The sequence below is a fragment of the Macaca thibetana genome, chromosome 2 (assembly GCF_024542745.1).
Source record: "Macaca thibetana thibetana isolate TM-01 chromosome 2, ASM2454274v1, whole genome shotgun sequence".
NCBI classification, from domain to species: domain Eukaryota; kingdom Metazoa; phylum Chordata; class Mammalia; order Primates; family Cercopithecidae; genus Macaca; species Macaca thibetana.
In genome coordinates this window covers 39,621,921-39,648,493 of record NC_065579.1, presented here as the reverse complement: position 1 = coordinate 39,648,493, position 26,573 = coordinate 39,621,921, and positions in this window count along the sequence as shown.

Here is a 26,573-nt window from a genome sequence, read left to right as displayed (position 1 = left end):
ATATTAGAAAAAAGGAAAAGTCTCAAATCCATAATCTAAGCTCCCAACTCAAGAACTTAGAAAAAGAAGAGAAAATTAAACCCAAAACAGGAGAAAGAAAAACGTAATAAAGATAAAAGCAGAAATCAATGAAATTGGAAATAGAAAAAAAATTAATGAAACACACAGCTGGTTCTTTGAAAAGATCAATTAAATGACAATTCTATATCAAGACTAAGAAGGAAAAAAAGAATATACAAATTACCAACATCAGGAATTAAAGAGGCGATATTACTGCAGACCCTGCATACATCAAGAGAACAATAAGGAAATACTATGAACAACTCTACAACATGCATATGGCAATAAACCAAATGTCCCACTTTCTCAAGAAACACAAAGTATCATAACTCATTCAATATGAAATAAATCATTTAAATAGCCTTATAACTCTTAAGAAAATTAAATCCATAATTTCTAAATCTACCAAAAAAAGAAATTCCCAGGCCCAGATGATTTCACTGGAGAATTATACTAAATGTTTAAGGAAGAATTAATACCAGTTGTACACAATCTCTTCTACATAATAGAAGAGGCGAGAACACTTCCCAATTTGTTTTATGTAGCTAGTATTACCTTGATGCCAAATCCAGACAAGACACTACACAAAAATGACCAGCTTATCTTCCTTATTAGTATAGATGCAAGAATCCTTGATATAACATTGGTAAATAAAATTCAGTATTATATAAAATGAATTATATACATAACCAAGAGAGAGGCTTTTTTCAGGTATGCAAGGCAGTTTCAATATTCAAAATTAAGCAATGTACTTTCCACCATATGTATAAAACCATACCACATTAACAAGTTAAAGAAGAAAAATTACATGATCATATTAATCAATCCAGAAAAAGCACTGGACAAAAATCCAATACCAATTTATGATTTTAAAAAAACACTCAACAAACAGGAATAGAGGGTAACTTCTTCAACTTGATAAAGAACTGTATTAGTCTGTTTTTATACTGCTATAAAGAACTTTCCTCTTTGTAAAGGAAAGAGGTTTAATTGACTCTTTCTGCACGGCTAGGGAAGCCTCAGGAAACTTACAATCATGGTGAAGGCAAAGGGGAAGCAAGACACCGTCTTCGCAAGGTGGCAGGGAGGAAAGGGGCTAAGCAAAAGGGGAAAAGCCTCTTATAAAACCATCAGATCTCATGAGAACTCACTATCATGAGAACAGCATGGGGGAAACTGCCCCCAAGATTGAATTACCTCTGCCTGGTCTCTCCCTTGACACGTGGGGACTATGGGGATTACAATTCACGATGAGTTTTGGGTGGGGACATAAAGCGTAACCGTATGAAGAACATACACAGAAAACCTCTACAGCTCACAACATATTTAATGGTGAGAGACTGAACACTTTCCCCATGAGATCAGTAATAAGGCAAGAACATCTGCTCTTACCACTCTTAGTAAACATAATTCTGTAACTTCTATTTAGAGCTATAAGGTAAGAAAAGGGAGTAAAATGCACACAAATCAGGAGGGAAGAAACAAAACTGCTTTGATTTGGAGCCCATTTATCTAGTGGATCCCTCACCTGGCTTGGAAGAATGAGGCAGGAGATGTATTGTTGCGTAGATGACACAGCAGCAGAGTTCCGGCCCTGCGCTTAGCTCATGAGCTACAAAGCCAGGTTCCCGCTGACTGTCTCTTACTGTACTGGTGGTTACAAGGTTCTACTCGAAATTACCTTGTGAATTCCCCCATTTAGACATTTTCTCTGGGCTTTGTTTCTACGGTGGACAGCCACAGCAAGGGCAGCCTCAAGTGGTACCCAAGCCCCTCAGTCATTCCCAAGTACCAGTCATGGGTTTGGTAAGGATCTTATCACCTTTCAGAGCCCTCATACGCCTCTGTTCCCAGATGCATGGCCCCTTCAGCAATGCCACTCTTCCTCTTGTTCACACAAAACATGGGTGCACACAAATGCACACGCATACATACGCAAACGCTCTTCCTAGGGCTGCTTTACAAAAGCCTAAGTATGAGGTTTTAGAATGCCATTTATAACAGGAGGTTATAATCACATACACCACAGACTGGTTGGGAAAATATTTTATCTTGTATTTAACTCTCACCACAACACTGCAAGATGACTATCCCCAATAAGATTCTGAGGCCAGAGGGATTAAATGACTCAAGCTGGTAGGTGGCATGATCAGATTTAACCCTTTCCACTTTAGGACTTATTCTGCTATACCATAATGTAGGTGCATACGGGACCTACATTATGATCCTATCACCTCCTTCCCCCAAATCATTGCATACCAACAATTAAATGAAGTTCCAAAGTTATTTTGAAAGATGAAAAAAAGTAATGAAAACAGATTAAATATATATTGGCTTCCAAACTAATTTTTATTCAAGTCTAAAGATGTATTCACGTCCAGATAATGACTGTATATTTTTCCTTCTTCTCTAGACTCCTCATTTCCTGGTGGCTTTCAAATGCACATGTGCATATTTATGGTCAGTGTGGTGGGCATCTGCTAAATTTGCCCACCCAGCATCTGCCCTTGGTCTTATCCATTACATAGAAAAGACTGGTCCCACCAATCCACCAGGTCCTGCCAGCCATGGAAATTTGTTCAGGGACAGGTCTGGAATTCAAGTTGGTCCAATACTCTTTCCCCAGACTTTTGCCGGAGAAACTAGGAAGAAGACACTGTCCACCAGATATAAACCTAGAGAAGAGCCAGAAGATAAAACAGAAAAAGAGAATGGAGACACAGACAGAGACAGTCTTGCTGACATTGTCTGAGGCCCTGAATCCAGCATGGCTAAAGCTAATTGGCCCTAGCTTTTTCAGCTATGTGAGGCAATACATTCTGTTTGGTCTTAAACCAAATTGAATTGGGTTTTCTGTCATTTAAAATTGGACGAGCTCTGACAGCGTATTTATAAATCCCAGGTCTTAGCAGATGGCACTAACCTAGGTCTTGTCCCTGCTTCTCTCTACTCTTTCTTTAGTTGGACTCTTTCAAGTAACTCAAATAAGTCTGAGTTAGGAGGTGAAGATAACTGTAAGGATATATGTGGAGGCGAGGAAGAGGAAAGGACCTGAAGTTCAGAAACAGAGATTCTAGGCAAGTCAGCCCCCAGCAGCAGAAAAAGGGGAGGCACAGGAGTGCATAATCGCCACTCTGCCACTCCAGGCTAATAAGACTCTGCTATGTTAGGTGTCTTTTCTCCCTATGACTTGTCTGTTACAGCCACCCCACCACGTACTCTTTCAACCTGCCATCTCTCTGCCTCCAGTCCCTGCTTCCTCATCACTTCGACTCTCCATAACCCCTCTTGGCTCCCACTCTTCCTCAAGTCTCCTGTGCACACAGCACTTCAGCTTTAAACTTCGCTCCTCACAGCCTCTTTCTGCTGGCATTTCCTAGCCCACATTCCTGAGAAAAAGGCAGTCTGATTGGCCCAGCTCCTCTTCATGTGCAGGGCAAACTCACAGGTTACTGACCCACCTACCAAGTATCTGCCTGTGAGTCAGAGCCAATCAGCTGTGAATAGGGATGAGATCTCTTGCTTTTACTTAGGATAGACTGTGAGCAAAGCAAGCACTACGATTGGTTTGTCTCTTCCCCAGCACGGCCAATGCATGCTTTTCTTTCTTCACAGAATATTTTTCTTCTGTCTCCCTTTCTCTGACAGAAAAAGCCATCTCAAAGGTCATCTCTTCCAGGAGGAGCCTGTGCCAGAGTCCTCCTTCATGGTGCTACCTCCAACATCGCACCAACCATCTGGTAATGTCATTGTGCAGATAGGATAATGTTATAATATTTTAATTGGTGAGATTTTCTTTAGGATTCCCTGATACCTCAAAGTTCTTCTCTCTTTGAGGAGCTAGACTTTAGGAACATAGGAAAACATAAGTGACTCATTCTTGGCTTTTGCATTCCAAAAAACCATTTGGGAAACATAAACTTGGAATTTCGAGCTTTCACGTACTGAGAAAAAAGAAAGCAGCCCTGACTTTTGGGAGCTATCAACTAGGTTGATAATATTGGCATATTATGAAACCTGGCCTTGGTTTTGCTAGGAGCTGGCCTGGAACCCACATGTAGGTCTGGGTGTCCTCCTATTAAACAGAAATAATTTCATAGCACATCAACACCATATAAGGCTACTCTGATGACCACGTTGCATCCAGACAAAAATAAGACCATTCCATAAGCATGTCTGAACACAAACAAAACGTGAACATGTCGAAGCCACAAAAATACCCATCTCCCTCTCCTAGCGAATATGAGTGTCTGCTGCTTCTTTACCAATTATAGCTTTAGCCTCCGTCTATTCTTCCCTCCTTCTAGATAAAATGTATTAAGATGCCCAATCATAGAATTACCCTACTTCCTGGCAGCATCCAATCCAGAGCAAAACTCTATTTCCTTAAATCCGTTCCAAAATCTCTTAACACAAACCCAAATCCTATAAGTCCTTTCTAACACCTTCTTAATAACAACGTCCCAGTTCCCTATGGTATGTGCTCACTGCACCAAGTAATAAACCCAATTTATTCAACTATTCGTGTGTTCCGGATAGTCTTGGTTGGAGGGCATTGACATTCAAAACTCCGAAGGAGTCAAGGCATAGATTATGCTGTTAAAAGACTTAAAAGAATGCATGTGGTCATGCAAAGACATTTTATTCTAATCCCCACCCACAGTAAGCTGCACACTATTCTGTATAATCTACAATCTGGGAAACTGAGGCAAAGAGGAGTGGAGATCAAAGGGAAACACTTTGACATTGACATCATACTGCTCAAAAATAAATTCCCCTACAAGAATATTAGGATATCAAAAGCCAGTATCATAGTCACTAAGTGGGAAGGAAGAAATTCAAACCCTGGTGGGTCCCTGAGAGGAGTTCCCAAGCCATTTACTTTCCCACCTCCACTCACCCACACACACATCAAGCCACGTCTTTTGGAAGCCGTATGTTTAAGAGATTTCTCATTCCGACTTGGGAATACAAGAGTAAGGAAGATCTATGCTCAATTCCCAGGCTGGGAGCAGTATTTGGCAAAACTCATGGAATTTCCCTAAGCCCAGCATCATGTAAAAAAAAGTAGAAAGTGGCCAAGTGGGGTTCCCAGCAGATAGGTCTGAAACCATCTCCTGGAGTCCTTAAGCTTTCTAGCACAGTGCATGGAACCACCAACTGTCTGGGGACAATCAGAAGAGCAGTGGGAATAGCTAAGGATGACCCAGACTTGAAGAAGCCTTGTGATTAGGATAAAAAGGCACAGCTGCAATCTACATAAACCAGCCCTTAGGGACCAGATGGAAGTAAGATGCTCAGCAGATGCAAGGTGGAAAATGACACTAGGATCTCTCCATCCCCCAATGCCTTGGCATTCTTCAGACCCCTAGAACTCAGCTGCAACCCGATTGAAGCAGAGGAGTAGAAAATCCTGAACTGAGCAAGATTACTTGTATTGATTAAAATTATTCAATTACTATCAGAATAAGGTTCAAAATAGAAATTAAGTTCTGTTCTGGAAAAACTAAGACAGGTTCATTTCTGGGCACCAGGTTGTATAATGATATCAACCCACTACTTCTATTGTTACCCACTCTAGGCTGCAGGTGTCTTGGATATATTGACTGAAAGTCACGGTCACAACACCTGTCAGGCTCCCTCACTGTACCCTAAGTTCCTGGAACATTGGAACCCCATATTATTTGTCATTGACCCACCAGTGCCTATCACAGTGCGGGTTTTGCATTTGTCCTGGATCAGCCATTAACCAGCTACATATTCTTAAGCAAGTTTTTTCATTTCTTTGAGATTCCATTTTCTCATGTTAAAATCGGGGCATCTACCGGCAAAAATAAAGCATTTTTCACTAATTATAGAAAAGACTAGCCTTACATTGGTAATAAAATTAATTGTAGGATATTTTCAGAAAATATGTTTTTCTATTTTATAGCTATACACTAATCAGAACTAGGTTAACTAGATTCAACTACTCCTTTAATCCAAAGGATTCAGAGTAGTCCTTAGGGAACCTAAATTAATGACTAGATAAGGCAAATTTGTAATTAGTGTATCAACTGCTTATATGGAATTAAGTCTTTCCAAAGTGCTGGAAGGTGCTTTAAACGGTTTATCATAAGTAGACCAACTGTTCCCAAATGTGGCTCATCCTCAGAATCATATGTGGAACTTTTAAATCAGAGATCCCAGGACCCACCATGAAGATTCTGATTCCCTGGGTCCTGTTCAGCTCTGGAATGTGCCTGTTTAAAAAGCTTCCCAGGAAATTCCAGTGATCAGCCAAGTATGAGAATCAATGCTTTAGAAAAATATTAACTAAACAATGGAAACTCCAACCCTATTTGAACTATCATAGATTACAAATAAAACTGAGGCGTGTAAATAATGTAAATAAAAAACCTCCTGTTTCTCTCTCCCCACGTTCTCATTTCTCAGTAATAACTATTATTGGAACTTGGTTGTATATCCTTCCAGATATTTTTCTGTGTATTCCATCTGAATCTCCATTTATTTATTTCACTTACGTGCCGACCTTGTGCCAGATCCTGTAATGAAATTGGTTTAGGAGATGTGACCAGAATTTTTCCTAGGGAAATCACTGTAACCCCCGCCCCCCAACTTCTTCCCATTTCTCTCATTCACACTGTCTTAGGCCATTTGCTAGCTGCTATAACAGAATACTACAGATCAGGTAATGTATAAAGAAAAGATATTATTTCTCACAGCTCTGGAGTCTGGGAAGTTCGAGAGCATAGCTTCGGCATCTGGAGAGGGCCTTCCTGCTGCATCACAAGATGGTGAAGGGCAAGTGAGCACACGAGACAGAGGAAATGGAGGCCAAACTCCCCACTTTTGTTATGACTAACCCACTCCCAAGATAGCAGCCTTAATCCATTGATAAAGGCAAAGGCCTCGCGACCTAAGCACTCTTAAAGGTACCACCTTTTAATACTATTACAACAGTAACTAAGTTTCAGCATGAGTTGAAATTGACATTGAAACCGTAGCACTCACCATCCCGTTTCACTCCCACTGAAAGCAGAAGGGAGCACCTTAAATCCCAGTCCACCTGGCCTGGGAGCCATTACTGAATTTTCTTCATGGCATACTGTGTTGTTTGTCTTCTAATTCTTCCTTCCTTGGGAGCTGCAAAGGCTTTGAAAGCAGTCAGACGCTGAACCCAAATCCCAGCTCTACACTTTCTAATGGGGTACTTCACTTAATATTCCTGTGCCTCAATTTTCCCATCTGTGCCATGATGTTAGCAATAGTACCAACTCTACAGGGCTGTGATGAGTAACACCTGTAAAATTTAATTTAATTTCTGCTTTCCCTCCTGGAATCCTCTTATTGACATATATTCTCACCTCACTGCAAGTAGTTGCCAGACACATGCCCAAATCGCGACTCTAATCTTACACATACACATACACATACACACCACCCCACAAATATATTAAAGTTTCAGGGTTTTGTTTAACTAAAACATAAGATAATAAAAAGAGTCAAAGCATTTATTTTCTGCAGTCTTCTCCCAACAAAAAGCTGTCTTCCCCTCGTGGGTGGGAATGGATTGACGCATGTTAATGCAGATATCCCTGTGATTCAAACATTTTCCCTAAAATCCCAAGCACCCAGTGATCACATCTAGAGTTTTTGTCTTGTTTTTGTTTTTAAATCTCTTTTTATCCATTTCTTTTCCAACTCTTTCTTTAGGTATAAAGATGCAATACCTCCAACAATAGGTTTCCAAGATCATCTTAACCCATCAAAACTCTGCTTGTGACACATTTCTCAAAAACCTGTTTGGGTTGGTGTTACTTGACAACATGTTTCATTTTATCTAGAGATAACACATCTGCATAGTGCTTACACATAAAAAAATGTATATACGTGTGTGTGTGTACGTGTACATACCTATATACAGAGACAGAGTGGTTCTGAATACCTGGGTCATCACCTAAATTTCTCATTTGTAATATTTGGCTCCCCATGTACTCACAAGCAGAGAAACATACACTTCTGTGTGCATATCCTAGCATGAATGCGTGCACACACAAACACATATATAAATCTCTTTTTGACCCTATCATGTTCATAGTTTGAAAAGTTTGTTAGAAGAACCAGCCTGGTAATAATTCACTGCACCTCATGTATAATAAGCAGAAATGCACCCGCCTTTATGATGAATTGCCAGGGTAACACAGGGACATCTTGTTTGCATTTCAATGCACCAAGTGTCAGATTCTTATTTCATTACTTGCCAGTACATTAGTGGACGGTTTTTAATTTCTTTTTTTTTTTCCCCTTTAGCAAAGCTCCATGGAGACCTCTCGCTCTTGCCACTTGCATTGGGAGCAACGTTGCATTATTTTTAAATGCTATAGTATCTGGGTCTCACTCGCAATATTGCTGAATTAACAAAATAAATAATAGCATACTACCAGCAGTTCTATCTGGCTTTTAAAAAAAAAAAAAAAAACACCAAATTTGTCTTGCTTTTATTAAATTCTATAAAAGGAAGATTGGGAGATTTGTGGCATCTTCTTCATATTTTAAATAGGAGAGTGTTCTATGTTGTTAATGTTTTGCTTTGTTTCTCTTTTACCAAGATTCATATTGTTCCTTATGCAAAACAATATATGAAGCCACAAGAAGCTATTCTCAGGGAAAATTTGTTTCTGAATTACCAAACTGAATCTGCAGAACTGTAATCTGCGGGGAGCTGCAGGATGTTTAGGCCTACCATGAAGTTCCTTGGCCTGCCCCACACTGGAAGGCAGGAGATTAAATGTTGATGCCTTATAGACTGAGAGCAGTTTTTTTTTTAATTCTCAAAGAACTTGAAGTGAATTTTCTTTCTAATATTTCCCATATACATAATCAAATATAATGGATTCCTAAACTTTGGTGGGCATCAGAACCACCCAGAGGGCTTGTTTAAAAACACAAATGACTGGTCCCCACCCCAAGTTTCTCATTCAGTAGATCTGGGATGAGGTCTGGGAATTTGCAGCTCCAGCAAGATCCCAGGTGATGCTGATGATGATGCTGGTTGGGGAATTTGCTCTCAGAGTGGATTCCAAGCCCAGCTCTATCATTTACCTTCTGAGTGGCCTCGGGAATGTTGTTTCACCTTTCTGAGCTTTAGATTCCTCATCAATAAAATGGAGTTTTCCCTGGGGTAATCATGAGGAAAAAATGAACCAATATATATTAAGTACCAGGCACATAATAGGCGCTCAATAAATAGTAGTTTTTCCCCTTCCTCTTCTCCTTCTTATAAGAGGAAGGGAAATGAGAGGTCCTATAGTCCAATACTCCACACAGAACAGAGGTCCCTCCTCTAACCTGCCTATCATAGTCATTCAGTGCCTGTTTGGTCACCTTCAGATGTGGGGAGCTCACTACTTCAGGGAACTCCATCCCTTAGTGGCCAGCTCTCATTTACAGAATGTTATGCTGAGTTGAAACCTATCTCCACTCATGACCCTCTTTACATTTATTCTGTTAGCCCATACCCTATCCACCAGCAATCTTTTCCCTGGATCCAGTATCTGTATCTTACCCTCCTCATTTTTTTTCTCCCATTCAGACTCTGTTTTTTAACTCACCTCCTCACTGCTACCTCTGCTGCATCACCAGTTCTGAAAAGCATCCATAAGCTCAGCATTCAAACCAATTCCAGATAAAGGACAAACTCCCTGGCCTGCCACCTCTGCAAAATACACCAGCAAGACGAGCTATGGCCCCCATCAAGAGAACTTAAGGGTACATATTGCCTTAATTACACCTCCATCCTATTCCTCTAAAGCTCAGCACAATGCCTTGTACATAATGGATCCTTGATAATTATTTATTGAACTGAAATGTACTTAGTGGTCCTCTCCTTTACTATATTTTTCTCCAGTTTCCCAGGACAGAAGTTGTTTTCATCGTCCTGGGATTTCCAGAGCAACCATCTCATGAATAAGGGTCCTAATCAGACCTCCAGTGGGGCAGACACTACTCCAAACAATGTGGCATGCTTTTCCCACCACTCTCCAACAGATTAATTCTCATGCAGGTGCCCAAGACCAACCAGCTAGTAAATGGCAGAGATGGGATTTGAGACCTCCCCATCTGGCCCCAAAGCCTGTGCTCTTCGAGACTTAAACACTGCGCTGTCTTTACTCACCCACGTGAGTGGCACAAGGAGGAGAATGCTGTGCCCCCAAATGTCTCCCCTACTCAGCAGGCATTGTGCCCCATCCCTGAACAAGCTTTTGGGACTGAAGTCATGAAGAGACTTCACTGAACTTCTTAGGGCTGGGACTAGGGTGAGACAAGAGAGGTCTTGTCTGACTCTACACATATATGACCCTGAGAATGATTGCTTCCTTAAATTTTGTGCCATATAAGTCTCAATCAGTCCCAGCCCTGGCTTTTCTTAAGGATCTCCTTTTGATACTCTTTAAAAATACTATTCACAGATGTATAAAATTATCTCTTTTTTTTTTTTAGACAGTTTCCCTCTTGTTGCCCCAGCTGGAGTGCAATCGCGCAATCTCAGCTCACTGCAACTTCTGCCTCCCAGGTTCAAGAGATTCCCCTGCTTCAGCCTCCCGAGTAGCTGGGGATTACAGGTGCCCACCATCATGCCCAGCTAATTTTTTGTATTTTTAGTAAAGACAGGGTTTCACCATGTTGGCCAGGCACATCTCGAACTCCTGACCTCAGGTGATCCACCTGTCTCGGCCTCCCAAAGTGCTAGGATTACAGGCGTGGCTGTACTGGGCTGCACCCAGCCAAAATTATCTCATTTCTATAAACTTATTTCAACCCTCTACCAGCCCTGTGTATGTGCATAGAGAGATTCTGGAATGTTACTTATACTGAGGATGGTTATTCGGGGGTTGGGTATTTGAGGTCTATCCTGGCTTAGGTTCCCTGAGACAAGGATAATGCACAGACGATTTATTCAGGAAGTGTACAGACTAAGGGGAGTAAAACAGAAAAGGAAGAAAAGCCAACATAAGGATACTATCAAGTTGGGCATTACCATGGGCAACTGGTGGGCCATCTGTCCAGGTTCTCCTTAGGAAATAAACAGAAGATATCTCAGAATTATTCCCCTACCCCAAAGATCAACATTGAGAAGTACTTATCCACTGATTTCCAACCCATTGATTGAGTTTGTGCACTCAACCTTCACTTCAGGTTTGCGCATGTGTGAATGTCAAGCAGACTCTCACTGGCATCCCATGCCATGATATCACAGAACCCTCAGGATAAGTAGCTTGAGCCAAGGCACTGCCAATGGAAGGAGTTCAAATGCCTGCACAAAGCAGTTTGCCATAGTAGAGGCTGAAGTAAGAGCAAAACAAAGAGAATATGAAATGTCCAATATGGAGTGGTTTTTTTTTTTTTTTTTACCTTTTTTATCATACTATAATTTGCTAAATTTTGGGTAGTAGTCATGCATTACACATATAAACATATTATAGACAAGATTATCTTTTTTAAACAAATATCTATTCACAGTGGGGGAATCCTTTGCCAGGAATTACAAAATTCTTTTTTTTTTTTTTTTTACAGATGGGGTCTTGCTATGTTGCCCAGGCTGATCTCAAACTCCTAACCTCAAGTGATCCTCCTGCTTTGGCCTCTCAAAATGCCTGGATTATAGGTGTGAGTCACCGCACCCAGCCTCACTCCACAATTCTTATTGAGCTAATTCCTACATTGCAACTGACCTGCAGGCCTGAAGAGATGGACCCCAGCCTTATAGATTGGAGGACCTCCTATGGACTTTCATAGGATAGAAGTTGGACCTTTGTTCCTTGTGTATAAGTGTTCTGCCCCCCAAACCCCACTCCACCTCACCTCACACACACACAGAGCCAATTCCCATGGCTTTAAATAGAATTTAAAGCTGCCAACAATTCCTAAATTTTATCTCCAACCCAGATCTCATGTCAAAGCCCCAGATTCTGTATATACAATTGTTTGCCTGACATTTTCACTTGTGTACATCAAAGACATCTCAAAATTAATGTTCAGTAGTAAACTCCTGAGTTTCTTCACAAAATTATTCCACTCTTGACCACCGTCAATGTTACGGGCTGAATTGTGTTCCTCCAAAAATGTATATGTTGAAGTCCTAACCTCTAGTACATCAGAGTGTGACCTTATTTGGAGATAGAACTTTTAAAGAAATAATTAAAGTGGGGTCACTAGGGAGGGCCCTAATCCAATATGACTAATGCCCTTACAAGAAAGGGGAAACCTGTGAAGACATGGGGACAAGCTGGCCATTTACAAAGCAAGAGAGAGGCATGGAACAGATTATTCCTTTCGGGCCTTCAGCAGGAATCAACTCTGATATCTTAATCTCAGATTTCTCAGAACTGTAAGAGAATTAATTTTTGTTGTTTAAGCCACAAAAACTGTTACAGCAGCCCTAGCAAACTAATACGCCATATAAACAATTGGTACCACTCTCCCAACCTCTGGTAGCTAAAAGTCAGAAATCTGAAGTCAGTCCTAAGTTACCTTCTTGCTTCAAACTACAAAATACATCTCAGTCTGACCACTTCCTCTCCTTCCCTTGCCACTGCCTGGCCCAAGCCACCATATCTATCAGCTGGAACCCTATCAGCCCCATCTAACAGACAGGCAAGGTTCTTATTAGTCCCCTCCAGCATATCGGGTGGGGGGCAATGGTTAGGGGCAGGTGGTGAAGAGGCAGGGGTCACAACTCCTGATAGGTCCTTCCTGTGTCAGCTGCTGTGTTGGCCTCTAACTTCTGACCTACTCTGCTCTATTTAGGGTTATGCTGACGCTCCATACCTTCCTCAGTCTCTCACTGTGCAAACTTCAGATCCAGCCCTCAAGGACTGTGTACTCAGCATGGCTCTGCCTTGCCTGTCTGCCCACCTGGCTGTCCCCTACTGCCCTAGTCCTGCTCAGACCCTCAGCATCTGAAGGTGTCCAACTCTGCTGCTGCCAGCCCTTCCATTCTGCCTCTACCACCAGATCCCTCCCAGGGTTCCTGGCCCTGTGCCTTCCCCATCAGGTTACTCCTGGAATGCAATCCCTAAGCCTGTGCAAGGCACACCCTAGCTGTGATGCTTCCCTAGCACCTATAGGAGAAAGTCCAATCGCCCTCCCCCACAACATGGTACACAATTGCCTGGCCCTGCTTACCTCTCCAGACTTGTCTTTTGCATCCCCCTTCCTCTCCTGAACACTCTAGAAATCTATTTGTCCCCCAGATAGGCCAAGCAATTTTATACCTCCATGTTTTGTTCATGCTGTTCCATCTTCCTCAAGTGCTTTTCCCCAGCTTTTACTCCCAACTGACTTATTCTTTGAGACTCAAATGAGATGGCCACCTCCCTCCATAATCCATTCCTCACCCTTCCACAGCTTCCAGCACAACATACCCCATCCTCTTGCTCATATATTTCTTCTCTCCCTGTACTTCACCCATTATATAATATTTGTTTATTTTTCCATCTTCATCACTAAACCCTGAGCTCTTTGAAAGCACAGACCACCTTTGATTGACCTTTGTACCCTGAGGCCTAGCATAATTGCTCACACACAGTAGGTATCAAATAAGTGTTTGTTGAGCCAAACTGGCCTGATTCGCAGACCCACTGCACCCTGGGTCCGAGGCACCCGCCCACAGCAGGGCGATGTATTTCACCCTCTTCGCAGCAGGGGATCAGATCAGGCTGCTACATTTTCTGAACTGAGTCACATGGTAGAAGCTCTAAATGAAGTACACAGGTAGTGAAGCCTAGATGGCTTTTTAAAGTTTCTCAAGGAAAAGAAAATTGTGAAATAACCCACTGGGGCCACAAAGCAATCTCTCCTAGTCCAGACTTGCGCCCAAAGCCAGCTGCTTGGGCTGGGAGATAACGGGGCCCCACGCTGAGCTGCCACCAGCGGACTCAGAAAAGTAACAAATTGACAACATTCAGGAAGAAGATTCCTCATTTCCAATAGTATCATCTATACCCTGTGGCATAAAGCACCTCCTGCCTTATTAACGTCTTTTACATTTTTTAGTGCTGAATCCAAGGTGAAAGGGAGGAGGGGGAGAGGGTACGTCTGTACCAAAGTCCTTTAGGAACCAGGAAAATGCCGTGGCAGAGATGAATTGTAGACCCAGAAATAGCATTTTTTGGATGAAATGTATAATGTTCGCTCGTTTTCAAAAAAATGTTTAATACAGCCCAAATGACATCATATCAGGTCAGACAGAGAAGAGGAAGGAAGAAAAATACTGAGCATGAGAAGAAATTAATACAGACAGGAGCTATCTAAAATGGATTCCACACTGCACCCACTGAAGATCAGAAAGGAAAATCTTCATCAAAAAAAGACATCCCCCCTTACCACAGTTAAATACAAGCAGGACTCATTTAGGCTTTTAACCTATCTGCTACACTTCAAATACTAACATCAAAACTTGAAGGAAAACAATATTTAGCTAGTCTAGTCAGGCTCTCTCCTAGGTATACTCATGAAGTAGGGAAATTTCTTAACATACTCACTAAGTTCGGTATAATTCACCCACACAGAACTCCTCCAAATACCCATCAAAGCTTCCTAGTTGCCCAGAACTTCTGGTTCCCGTTTTCCCCATCCCCTGAAAACATAAGCAGTCCTAGAGGTCATTGAGTTATAGAATTCTGGAGATTAACATGTACACATTAGTATTTTCACGGTTGCAAGCATCTGAAACCCACTCAGTCTAGCCCAAGCAGAGAAAGAGAGAAGTTTATTTAAGTCCGCTACAGTGTCTAACAGAACCCAATGGGAATAATGCAGCCTTTCTCAAGAAAGAACTGAAAAGTCATCATGATTTCAATTCCATCTCTCATTTCTGATCCTCTCTATGCATCTGCTTTACTGTCTGTCTCTGTCGACTGGTCCTCAGCCCATGGAACAGACTGCACATCCTACAGTTCCTGAGGCATGACTTTGCAGCTACACAAGGAAGCTAAATAACTGGTTGTCCCTCAAGTTCAATAGAAAATCCTAGAGGAGGGAATCTGACTGTCCCAGCTTGGGTAAAGTATTATCTCTGTCACAATCAACCATTGCTAAGGGGATAGATACATCCTGCAGTGCAGAGTTTGCAAGCAGTTCTCAGGTCAGCGTGTACTCGACTGCTGTCCGAGGTCCTAAACCAACACTGCATGCACCCTAGTACAGTGTTGAGTACTGTGCAACGTCTCCCAGGAAATCTGAACAAAGTGAGGAAGGAGAAGGTGTTGGGAGAAAGAGGTGCAAAGGATAGAGATAAATTGTTAGATAGATAGGAAGCATGAGCATCAAGGGATCGCCAATGAATTGTTTTCAAATAAGCATTTATCAAGAAAGAAACTACAACCGTGGCTGAAATTGTAGACAGCTAAAGAAGGGGGATGCAACACTTGAAGTAAAAAGAAAAAATTCACGTGCAAACATATAGGACACCAGAGGGGCAGAGATGACACAGCTAAAATATTCTCATCCACCAAGTTACACTAAAGTGAGTATAATTTTCTTTGTTTTCCTTTTTCTATGCTGATTAAAAATTCTTGGTTTTTATAATGCCGTAGAATTGGCCAGGCGCGGCGGCTCAAGCCTGTAATCCCAGCACTTTGGGAGGCCGAGACGGGCAGATCACGAGGTCAGGAGATCGAGACCATCCTGGCTAACACGGTGAAACCCAGTCTCTACTAAAAAAATACAAAAAAAAACACTAGCCTGGCGAGGTAGCGGGCGCCTGTAGTCCCAGCTACTCTGGAGGCTGAGGCAGGAGAATGGCGTAAACCCGGGAGGCGGAGCTTGCAGTGAGCTGAGATCTGGCCACTGCACTCCAGCCTGGGCGACAGAGCGAGACTCCGTCTCAAAAAAATAATAATAATAATAATGCCATAGAATTAATCAATACTGGTATGTATATCATTTGCCCTTTTTCTTTCTCAACTTTATTTTTTATATAATTGACAAATAAAACATATATACATTGTGGAATGGCTAAATGAGTTAATTAACATAGGCATTTCCTCACATATTTATCATTTTGTGGTGATAATACTTAAAATTCACTCTCTTAGCAATTTTCAAGAACACAATATGTTGTTATTAACCATAATCACCGTGTTGTATAATAGTTCTCTCAAACTTATTTCTCTTATATCTAACTGAAATTTTGTATCCTTTAATCAACATCTTCCCAACCACCCTCCTCAACCCCTAGGCCCTGCTAACCACCATTCTACCCTCTGCTTCTATGAGTTTAACTTTTTTAGATTCCACATCTAAGTGAGACCGTGTAGTATATGTCCTTCTGTATATAGCATTACCCTTAAAGATTCTTCCATATATCTATTTAATTTAATTTTAGGTTGAACCATGTGAAATTACAATTTTCATGGGCCAAAACTGCCAAATATCAGCAAATTTCCAAATAATCTTTTTCAAAATAATGCATATACATACCTTTTTTCAAGACAGGGTCTTGCTGTGTTGCCCAGGGTGGAGTGCAGTGGCACAATCTTGGCTCAGTGCAGCCTCAACCTCCTAGGCTCAAGCAATTCTCCCACCTCAGTCTCCCAAGTAGCTGGGCTACATGCACATGCCATCATGCCCAGCTAATTTTCCTATTTTTTTGTAGAGACAGGGTTTCACCATGTTGCCCAGGCTGGTCTCAAACTCCTGAACTCAAGCAATTCACCCACCTTGGCCTACCGAAGTGCTGGGATTACAGATGTGAGCCACTGCTCCTGGCCCATATATATACTTTTAAAAAGAACTACGGACTTAAAATGAAAACATCAGTCTTTAGGATCACTCCTTCTTTACCCCTGAATCTCCTTCCTCAAAGCCAACCATTTTCAGGGTTATTTTTTAAATTCTGCTTCTGGTTGCATATTTTTAAGCCATATTAATAGAAATCTTAAGTTTTCTGTTTTATACTTTATATATCAACTTCCTCCTGTGGAAGATATGGACCAGTTAAATACCATCAAACATACTAGCTAATCTATCAATTCCGGTGGTTTTCTTGGAGACATTCCTAGTGGAGCCTTCCATCCTTCTGTTGAATCTTAACTGGTACTCTCTAGACCTAGTAAGTAGTTGCAATCCTGAAACTTCTCTTCCCATTATCCTGGGAATTCCCTTTGCCTCTCTTCTGTGTTGCCTTTCCCTGCACTGACTTGACGTTTTCTTTCTTGGTTTGCAATCTTATTTTGTGGAGCACACACCCAGCAGCCTTCTGAACATTATGCAAAGAAGATACATGTTTAGGAACTTACACATCTGCAAATTCATTCTACTTTCACACATGATTGATGGTATGGAATTCTAGATTGAAATATATTTTCCTAGAATTTTGAAAGCATTACTCCTTATCTTCCAGATTCCAGGGTTTCTATTAACAAATTCCATGCTATTCTGACTTCTGGTAAGTTGCATGTAATCTGCTTATTCTCCTTAGAAGATTGTAGATTCTTCTCTATATTCCTGGTATTTTGAAATTACATGAAGATGAGCTTCATAGTCAAATTATGTTAATTCACCGTGCTGGGCTTTTAAATTCAGAGGTTCCTGTCCTGCAGCATTGGAAATTCCTCCTGTATTATTTCTGCGATTGTTTCCTCTCCTCGGTGTTCTCCTTGAGGCTCCTATTTCTCAATGTTGCCATCCTGAACTGATTCTCCATTTTTGTTTTTCCTGTTTTCCATCTCTTTGGCTTTTTGTTCTATTTTTGAGAGATTATCTTCCACATTATCTTCCTCAATGTTAACTTCCAACTCATTTATTGACTGTATTATTTTATCATATTTTAAATTATCAGGAGCACTTCCATGTGAAATCACCTTTTATCTCTGAAAATACCCATATGATATTACCTCTTATCTCTCTATGAGGATCTCTATAGATTCTATTTTATAGATCATATTTTGTTTTGTTTTGTTTCTTCTCCCCTTCTTGTGTTTCCTCAGAGATATTTTGTCTGATTTGCTTGTTTTGTTCACTGTCTTTCCTGTAGGAGATGTTTTTCAAACGCCTGATGATCTTTGGGATTTCTCTGTTTGGGTTTGGGTAGGGTTGTTGTTTTGGTTGTTTGTTGGTTGGTTGGTTGGTTTGTTGGTTTGTTGGTTGGTTTGGTTTTCTATCTAAAAATGAAGTCTTAAAAGCTGTCTGTGCCTCGGTGGGCCTTATTGGCTGGTGGGCTTTACAGCATGGGATCATGTGGTGACCCAGGCACTTTGTGAGGAACTTTCAAAAATGCATGTCTGAAGGTATAGCCTGTCTTGTATTCCTTGTCTGGAGGGTTTGTATTTTTATTATTTCTTCTGTCATTTCAGTGAGATCTGGTGAGAAGTAGAAATAAGTGCATAGTTCAGTCTACCATCTTCAGTTAGAGGTCCTCTATTGTATTTCTGACAATTAATATTTCTTTCTGGGAAGTTGGGGATTCATGTGTCTTCTATGTCTCCCCAAAACTGCGTTTATGCCTACTGGTGAATCAGCCCTCAGAAGTCAAGAATGTCCCCTGATTTTTTAACTCCTTTATCTCCAAAGTTATCTTTACTGGATAGAACCTACTTGGGGGTTCTTATTGATTTCTCTGATTCCTTGAATGCATAGCAAAGTCAGCATATTGGGAATGCACTCAACCACTTCCTTCTTCCTGCTTTGGCCGAAGCATAAGGGGCCTGTTTGCCAGAACCTGCCTGTTACCTGTATACTTGACATAGTTCTTACAGCCCCATCTAGCAGAGCCAGTCTTCCAATGATGACTCTTGTGTCTTTCACTTCAAGACCAACAATTCCAGTGTGACATTGGGGTCTATAGTGCCTTATAAAGCATTTCTTTTACCCACCGAGAACCTAGCACTGACTTCTCTGGGGAGTAGCATGATTTCAGGGGGAAATATCTGCTTTAAGGCAATTCTGGATTTTCTTCATGTGTGAAATGGGGATAACTCTAGTACAGCAAAATTATATTCCATAGCATTAGTCGATGTGATGCTATATAGGCGCTGTCCTACCCAGGCTCTGCAACTAAAGGGAAAGACATCCTGATGTGGTAACAAACAGTTAACTTTGAGAACAAATGTGCTACATTCTTAATCTTTTAAGGTCAAATGACACTTTCTAGGTGTGAGACAGGAAAAATTTGAAATGGGGATGCCCATAGAGAGAGCAGGTATATCCTTGTACTCCACAGAAAATGGAAGACTTCAAAGCTGGAGGAGAAGGAAGAGAGTTTTGAGAGAAGAAATAAGAATACACTCTGGAGGATCCCAACTCCCTGCCTCTCCCCTCTGGGCCAAGCCCAGGCTGGGCAGAGAGGATCTGAGAGTGAAGGGGACTGGTTGCTCATTCTAGAGTTCTGAGATGAGCCAGCAGCCTTGGAGAGATGACAGTGAAAGGTAATGGGCCTGGATGGAGGAGCCCTAGGATTCTGTGTGAGCCTAAATGGAGAGCAGAAGAAGGTCATTGAGAATGAGCACCCATGAGCCAGCCTGGAGGTAACCATAGCACAAAGCAAGTGAACCTGAGAGCTGAGGCTGGCAATGCTTGCCCAACCAGATCAGACGAAAGTCTCTGCAACTGAACTCAGGGTGTCAGCGGCAACACAAGAGCAAAAGTGGGGCCAAGTCAACAAAGGAAGATTTCCCTGCTCCCAGAATAAGCAGTGTGCCCAGTCTGAGATGGGACAAGAGACAAAGAGAAGCATCTGCAGCAGATGCTACATTGATGAGACAACCACATGCCAGACACCCGCTACCCCAAGACCACTGGATTCTGAAGATTCCCTTGAATAAAATGCATGTGCATGAGGGGCAGAGACCTTAAAATGGTTACATTTTGAACTAGAAATACCAAAAAAATTGATATGTTGGGCTAAAATCTTGAAACATTGCTAGATTACACGTTCTTCTAGAATCAAAAATAAGAATTTGCAAACTGAATTCAATGTCTGAGAAATTTTTAGTTTCATTTCTCCTCATCTGAGTCTTATTGTACTATAGTCATTGTACTTGCTTCACAATTCTTATTGTGATTAAATGAGGCTCCTTCTGTAAGGTCCTTCACCCTGGACTTGGAGCATAGTAAGAACTCACAAATGTTAATAATCCCCACCTACCTTTGTCTACTCCTTCCAGAGTTAATACCTGTGGGCTAGAGCAAGGAAAGTGAAAGAATGCAGGAAACAAACCTCACTCTCAATCTTGGAGCAGTGCTTAATCCCCTGGTAGCCCTAAGGCTGGTGAAGCCTCCCAGACACGGACACCCCACTCTTGTATCTCCTCTCTGTACAGTCAGGCAAGCCTGGCCTCTCACTCTGACACCCACAGGGAGTCCCTTTGTTAATCACACCTTTTGTCTCACTTGGCCCAAAACACCAGCATTTAAGATCACTAAATCACCCTCTCTCTTTCTTTATCCCATGTCAAAGTGAAATTACATTCACTCTGCTATGGATATTAAATAAATAATGTCATTACTCAGACATTGCATGTTCAATTCAGCTCGCCTAAAGAAAGATAATGCAGAAAGACCCCAACAAGGAGACAAAGATCTTTAGATTGAGTCCAGAAAGACAAATTCAAAACCTCTATGGCCAGATTGCGACAGACTTCTCAAGAAGTTTCTTCTACCATCAGTGGGGCCCTAATTTCGTAGCCATGTAACAGGCTGATTCCCTCATTTTATAGGACTTCAGCTGAGTCTGCAATGTGAGGTATCAATTTCTTCCTTCAAGAAAAAGATGAGCTACTAGGCAACAGAAGATGAGATTTTTGGGAAAAAGTTAAAAGAATTTTATAGCCTGTTTGTGCCTTCCATACCACCCATTGACAGCAGGGCCTCCATAAATGCTTATTAAAATTAATATTGTTTGAGCAAGTCAAAGGAGAAGAAAATACTTCTGCAAATCTATGCATAATATAACTCTCTCCTGCACAGAGCCTGGAATGAGGAATATGATGGATGTGATGGAAAGAACATTGTGCAGAGAATAAATAAACTGTTCCAAATGGAATTTGGAATAACATTCCCAGGAGTGGATGCGCCTGGGTTTAGGAATCTGACTGTTCATTCACTCCATCTCTATAATTTAACTGAAGCATCCACACACATAATATTATCATCTGGTATAATGATGCTGATTTGGTAAAATCTCATGTCAAACCAGAGCTTGCCCAAGACATCGTGACAAGTGTGTAGTCAGCATCTGCTATCACACATTTCACCTCTATCAAAGGCATTAGCCTCTCTGCCAACTCCAGAACTACAAAGCAGCCTTTTCATAATTGATTTTGATCTGCAATCACTGTTAGAGGGTCTCTTGCATACTTGTGTCAGAGAATCAATAACTATAATAGTAATACATACATATATGACACTTTATAATTTACAAAGGAGTCTTACCAACTTTACTATAATTCTTTCACCATTATAAGAGTAGGTGTCATTATCACTGTTTCACAGGTGAGGAAACTGAGACTCATAGAAAATTAATGACTTGCCCACGATCACAAAGCTAGTAAGTAGTAGAGCTAAGATTTGTACCCAGGTCTCTGGTGTTGTGTCTGTGTTCATTCCAGCAGACCCTGTGTATTATTCGGGGCATAGTGATATTATTCCCAGTCATTCACTTTTGCCCATGACCTTTCCCCACCTCTCAGGCAATAGCTAGGGCAGTCTGGGCTTACTGAATTGGAAAGGAAAGGCATAAAAAATAAAGAACAAAAATGAGTTTCTAGCTTTTAAGTTTTGAAATTTCTGGCAGAGAACACAGCTTAAAAATCTCAAAATTGGCCACCTCCTGGAATTCACATCCTTGCCTGATTCCCTCTCCTGAGTGTAGGTGGACCCTATGACTTGCTTCTAACCAATAGAATACAGCAAAGGTAACAGAGGTACGTGATTATGTGCATGTGATTATGCTACATACAATTATAGCGCCCATCTTGCAAAGAGACACTCTTCCTTGCTGGCTGTAAATAGCCAGCTGCTGTGTGCATTACCTATGGAGAGGACCATGTGGTAAGGAACTGAGAGCAGCCTCCAATGAACAGCCAGCAAGAAACTGAGACTCCCCTCCCAGTCTGGCAGCCTGCAAGGAACTGAATGCTGCTAACAACCATGTGAGCTTGGAAGCAGATTTTTCCCCAGTTGAGCCTCAGATGAGAACTCAGTCCTGGCCAACACCTTGATTGCAGCCTTGCAAAGGACCCAGCTAAGCAGTGGTCAGACTTCACAGAAATCATGAGATAATAAATATATGTTGTTCTAGTTTGTGATAACACAGTTGTAGAGCAATAGAAACTAAGACAGATTCGTTCAGGGATCTGTGGGAGAAGGGATGTTTGTCATTCCCAGGAAAGATCCAGCAGGGTAAGTGAGGTTCCTAAGAGTTTCATAGCCCCAAATATGGTACAGATGTAGTGGAGCAAAATGGTAGCAGGACATGTTTGAGCAAACAGAGCTGGGCATAGCCAACTCTGAGTCTTCCTCAGCCCTCCAGAGGCTCAGGAGTACAGCCAGGGGGCTCAAGGATGTGGCTTAGGAGGACAGAAGATAAGGAGGGTCCCTGTGGTCAAGACAAGAAAGGCAGAGACCAATGGCACAGACATCTCAGCAGGTGTCAGTAGGATGGATGCCAGGAACCAAACCAGAGGAAGACAGTTACACATCTCGGATACCAACAGGGACTTTGCTGTTACCGGACTCCAGGAGCTCTCCACGAAGCTGAGGTAAATTGATGCTGCTCCAGAGAAAGAGTGGGAGTTCAGGGCAGGATCCTGAACAATGGTGTTCAATCTGGAAATGACTGCATTTACCTGGAAGTGATTGCAAGCACATGTTCTGCCATCAGTGGAAGGAGAAGGCAAGTAAACAACCTGCTACTATAGGCTGATGAGTGTTGGACAGCAAGAAACCCAGTCGTCTTGGGAATGTAGGGAGGGATCAGTAAAGTTTTCTTAGAAGAAGTAAAACCTGAGTGGAGGGTTATTTTTGTGTTTTTTTTAGAGACAAGGTCTCACTATGTTGCCCAGACTGCAGTGCAGTGACTATTCACAGGTACAATCATGGCACACTACAGCCAGAGCAGAGTTTTAGAAAATTAGTTATAATGAGATTCAGTCCATATAAATCTGCAAACTTTTATGACCCTATGAGTTTAACTTTTCAAATTCTAAGATTCTTTGTTCCTAGAGTCTGAAGATCAAAGCCTCCTTGCTGACATTGTTATCTACTGGGGCCCTGCTTGGAAGTGGGAGACCACAAACTAATACAGCTAAAATATATCTGAATCAGCCTCCTATTCTTCCTAATTTCCGACATCTCTGTCATCTCTGCCTTCAGGGCTTGCTTTCTTTTTTAATTTTTTTTTATTTTTAATAAATGTTCTGCATGCACACAGTTTCAAGAGTCAGATCATTTCATATGACTTCCATGAAAAATAGCAGTTCCATACACTGCCCCATCCCACCCCCAGTTTCACCACCCAGAGGAAACAACTTTCGACTTCTAGAAAATGCTTTGGACTTTTTTGCCCCTATCTATAAGTAATGTGCTGACACTGCTACTTCTTGATTTTTTTAATTGCACTGTCCACTGGCTTCCCAATATGAAAGATGCAACTTTTTCACCATTCTTTGCAACCACACCACACACACCTACTTCCTATCTTGATCCTCCCAATGGAGTTGATTCATAATTTTAGTTAAATTCAAAACATTCAGTGTTTACATTATTATGATTATGTAAATGCTATTCACAACTTACTCGTGAGGCTTGTGAGCTATGATTACTTTACTTTATAATACATTTTGCTTTCCCTTGAGTTTACGCTTGTCTTGGTTTTTCATTTGTTCAGTTTTCTATATCCTTATCATTAATTCAACCTCAAAGTCTTCCCCATATATGTTAATGTCTTCTTACTGTGTTCAAACTCATTCAGCATCTAATCATTTTTACCTTCTTGAATAATTATCTGCTGGTCTTCTGATCCACTGTGGCAATCTGAAATGTTTGCACAGCTGTTGTTTTTGGGTTTCCCTTCACCATCATCCTAGGGATATCTTGTTTCCTGTTTTAGATCTTCTGTTTCCTGTATCCCAGTTTGTAGTATTATACCCCCTTTCACCATTTTTTGTGTGCGTGCGCGCGCGCGCGCGCGCGCACACACACACACACACGCACTTCCTGGCTTCAGAGTGCTTTTGCTTCCAAGAGCCAGCACCTACAGCCCTTCAGAAGACTGCTTTCGGCTACTGGAGGTGCTTTGTCTAAAGCCAGAGAACCAAGTGCCCAGGAATTTTTATCTCCCAGCCCCCACCCTCCAGAACGTTGACTAATACAATTGATTCTTACACTAGCTTGGGAATATGCAAGCCAGCTCCCTTGCCTCAGGTTGGGACAACTCTGAAGTCATTTATACCACAGAATTCTCCAGGATCAGATAGAAGTCACTCTCCATGAAACGCTTCCTGGAATCACCTTGCTTGGCTTCCTCTCTCTTTTGTCCTGCTTCCTCCACTCCTTTATAGGTCTCTTTAATAAATCACTTGCACAAGAATCAATGTCTCAAAGTCTTCGAGGGAGACCATCTGAGACACATGTCTTTCTTTTGCTCAGTTTAATTTCTTGGTTTGTTGGAACACGTCCTCCAGTAGCTTCCTGAGAAAGAGTGTATGGCATATGAAATTGTTTAGACTTTCTATCCTTGAAAACATCTTATTCTAATGGCACACTTAATTGATAGTTCAGGTTTTGTGACGGTTAGTTTCATGTGCTTGGCTGAGCTATACTGCCCACTTACTTAAACAAACACAAATCTAGATGTTGCTTTGAAGGTATTTTGTAAATGTGCTTAACATCTACAATCAATTGACTTTAAGCAAAAGAGACTAAGATTACCTTCGGTAATGTGAGTGGACTTCATCAAATCCATTGAAAGGCTTTGAAAGCAAAAACAGATTTCCTGAAAAAGAAGAAATTCTTCCTCAAGACTACAACAATAATTCCTGCCTGCATCTCCAGTCCGCCCTACAGATTTCAGACTTGCCTGCCCCCACGATCATGAGCCAATTCCTTGAAATAAATCTATTTGTATATATTCTACACACATAATGTTACGTATACAGTCATCCTCAGTATCCATGCGAGATTGGTTCCAGGACCTCCTAGGATACCAAAATCTGAGAATGCTTAAGTCCCTTATATAAAATGGCATAGTATTTGCTTATAACCTAAGTACATCACCACATAATGACATTTTGGTCAACAATGGACCGCTTATACAAAATATTATAATACCATGTCCTTACTATACCTTTTCTATGTTTATATACACAAATACCACACAAAAAATTAGCTGGGAGTGGTGCCAGGCCCCTGTAATCCCAGCTACCCAGGAGGCTGAGACAGGAGAATCCCTTGAACCTGGGAGGTGAAGGTTGCAGTGAGCCAAGATCGCGCCACTGCACTCCAGCCTGGGCAACAAGAGCAGAAGTCCATCTCAAAAAAAAAAAAAAAAAAGATACACAAATACCATTGTGTTATGATTATTTACGGTATTCAGTACAGTAACATACTGTACAGGTTTGTAGCTTAGGAGCAATAGGCTATACCATAGAGCCTAGTAGTAAACTATACCATCTAGGTTTGTGGAAGTACATTCTGTGATGTTCACACAACAACAAAATAGCCTAGTTATACACTTCTCAGAACATATCCCAAGCTTTAAGCAATGCATGACTGTACTTTAAATCATCTCTAGACTACATATAATGCCTAATGTAATATAAATAGCTGTTATACTGTATTATTTTTAATTTGTATCTTTTCATGGTTGTGAGGGGTTATTCTGGTTTTGGGGAATTTTTTAAACATTTTTGATCCAAGGTTGGTTGAATCTGCAGCTGTAGAACCACAGATACGGAGGCCTGACTGTGTATCCCATTGGACATATCTTATTGGTTTCTCTGGAGACCCGTGACTGATAGAGCTGGGCATCAAAGTCATCTCATCTCAATATTTTGATAGTTTATTTTATATCCTACACTAACTTCCAGTGTCACTGTTGAGATTTCCAATACTATTTGATTCCTGACCCTCACAACATAACCTGCTTTTTCTCTCTAAAGGCTTTTGGCATCTTTCCTCATCCCCAGTGTTCTAAAATTTTATAATGTGTCTTAGAGTTGGCTGATTTTCTCTCATTGTGTTTGACACTCAGTGGGACCTTTCAATCTGGATAATCATGTTTTTAATTCTGAAAAATTCTCTTGAGCTATTTATTTAACAATGTATCCTTCTTTGCTATCTCTATCTTCTCTTCCTTTGATTTTTATTATTTGGATGTTGGACCTCCTATACTGGTCCTATAACTTTCTTATATTGTCACTTCAATTTTCTATCACTAGAATTTTTCTTCTACCATTTGAAAGATTTCATCAAATTTTTCTTCTAACCCTTCTATTGAATGTTTACTTTTA